This window comes from Portunus trituberculatus, chromosome 5 (genome assembly GCF_017591435.1).
Source record: "Portunus trituberculatus isolate SZX2019 chromosome 5, ASM1759143v1, whole genome shotgun sequence".
Taxonomy (NCBI): Eukaryota; Metazoa; Arthropoda; class Malacostraca; order Decapoda; family Portunidae; genus Portunus; species Portunus trituberculatus.
Window position 1 is genome coordinate 10,392,296 of NC_059259.1, and position 2,500 is coordinate 10,394,795.

General features: G+C 38.7%; 1 protein-coding gene across 1 annotated transcript in view; it reads right to left on the reverse strand.

Annotated features, from left to right (window-relative positions):
* The window catches only part of LOC123514168 (cytochrome P450 4c3-like), a 37,191-nt gene that overhangs the window by 22,252 nt on the left and 12,439 nt on the right, over positions 1–2,500 (reverse strand).

The following is a 2,500-nucleotide window of genomic DNA, read 5'->3' on the forward strand; positions in this document are numbered from 1 at the left end:
ATATAACCCACTCTAGATAAGCACGTACACACACACACACACACACACACACACACACACACACACACACACACACACACACACGGGGGATGAAAAAAAATAGATAAATGACAAAAATAAGGAAAAATATGAAGAATGAAAAAAAAACGAAGGAAGCGAAGAAAGAAAAAGAAAGAGAAAAATAAAAAGAGAAAAAGGAAAAACTGATGAAAAACATGAAAAAGGAAGAATAAACAAAAAAAAAAAGAAAGAAACAGGAAGCGATAAAAACCTGACTTAAAATAAACAAACAAACAAACAAACCCCCCAAAAAAGCCAATCTCTCTCTCTCTCTCTCTCTCTCTCTCTCTCTCTCTCTCTCTCTAATTTTTTGTTTGTCTGTATTATCATATTTATTACCATCATATTATCTTTCCCTTGACACGAGGAGAGAGAGAGAGAGAGAGAGAGAGAGAGAGAGAGAGAGAGAGAGAGAGAGAGAGAGAGAGAGAGAGAGAGAGAGAGAGAGAGAGAGAGAACAGAAAAAAAAGAAAGAAAAAGAAAGAGAAAGAAAGAAAACCACAAAAACACCACCACCACCACTACCACTACCACTACCACTACTACTACTACCACTACTACTACTACTACTACTCCTGCTACCTTACCTCAGCACTCCTGGCCTCTGACACCAACACATAGGGATTCACGCCAAGCCAGATTCTAACAGCCTTCCCAAACTCGCAGAATTCTAACACTTTTTGGAACAGTTCTGCAAAAGTGTGTGTGTGTGTTAGGTTAGGTTAGGTTAGGTTACGTTAAGTTAGGTTAGGTTAGTGTGTGTGTGTGTGTTACGTTAGGTTAGTGAGTGTGTGTGTGTGTTTCACTGTTTGATCTGCTGCAGTCTCTAACGAGACAGCCAGACGTTCCCCTACGGAGCGAGCTCAGAGCTCATTATTTCCGATCTTGGGCTAGGCCTGAGACCAGGCACACACCACACACCGGGACAACAAGGTCACAACTCCTCGATTTACATCCCGTACCTACTCACTGCTAGGTGAACACCACCTACACGTCAAAGCAGACACACACAAATATCTCCACCCGGCCGGGGAATCGAACCCCGTTCCTCTGGCTTGTGAAGCCAGCGCTCTAACCACTGAGCTACCGAGTGTGTGTGTGTGTGTGTGTGTGTGTGTGTGGGGTGAATAGTGAAAGAAGGCAAGATTTAGGGAAGGATATTAGGAAAGAAAAGGAAAAATGGGAGAGAGAGAGAGAGAGAGAGAGAGAGAGAGAGAGAGAGAGAGAGAGAGAGAGAGAGAGAGAGAGAGAGATGGATGCAAGGACGATGAAGACACGAAAAAAATAATGGAAAATGATTATGATGAGGATGAGAAGGAGGAGGAGGAGGAGGAGGAGGAGGAGGAGGAGGAGGAGGAGGAGGAGGAGGAGGAAGAGGAAGAAGAAAAGAATATAGGTTGACAGAAAGAAAAAGAATAAAAAGAATCTGAAGGAAAAGTCGTGACGAGAAGAAATGGAAGAAGAAGAAGAAGAAAAAGAAAAAGAAAAAGAAGAAGAAGAAGAAGAAGAAGAAGAAGAAGAAGCAAGTAACAAATAAAATGAACAACAACAACAAAATGAGGAGGAACACACACACACACACACACACACACACACACACACACACACACACTCGTACTAATATATAAGCAATCAATCAGTAGTCAAGATTAGTGCAAGGAAGAGACGTGTGTGTGTGTGTGTGTGTGTGTGTGTGTGTGTGTGTGTGTGTGTGTCTTATATCCTGTTCTTCGTTCGTGTGTTTTCTTTGTTTTCTTCTTTCTTCTTTTATTTTGTATTTCTTGCTTGTTCTTGTTTTATTTTCTTCTTTTTCTTCTTTTCTTCATCTTTTTTCTTTTTTTCTTTTTCCTTTTTCTTTTTTCTTCCTATTCTTCTCGTTCTTTTTCTTTTTCCTCTTGTTTTTTTCTCTTCTTCTTTTCTTCTTCTTCTTCCTCTTTTTTTCCTTCTTGTTCCCTTTCTTTTTATCTTCTTTCTCTTCTTCTTCGTCTTCATCTTCTTCTTCATCTTCTTCATCTTTGTATCTTTATCCTATCTCCTTCTCTCCTTTTTCTTATTGTTGTTGTTGTTCTTGCTGTTAATGTTGTAGTTGTTGTGGATGTTGTTGTAGGTGTTGTTGTTGTTGTTGTTGTTAGTGTATATTACATGCTACCACCACCACCGTCACCATAATAACTAATAATAATAATAATAATAATAATAATAATAATAATAATAACAAGAGCCATGCATTAATAAGTGAAGGTTTAATAGCAAGCAAAAAAATTTAACCAAGTAGTCATAATATATAAACTAGATTAGAATATACACTACATTAGAAACAAGCCAAGGACAGACTACACTGGGAAAGAAAATGTTGTCGACGTGGTTCAAGAAGTAAATGTTTGTACAACTTACTCATGAAAAACTAGAATTAGCACAATGTAACCCTGGAAGACCCTAA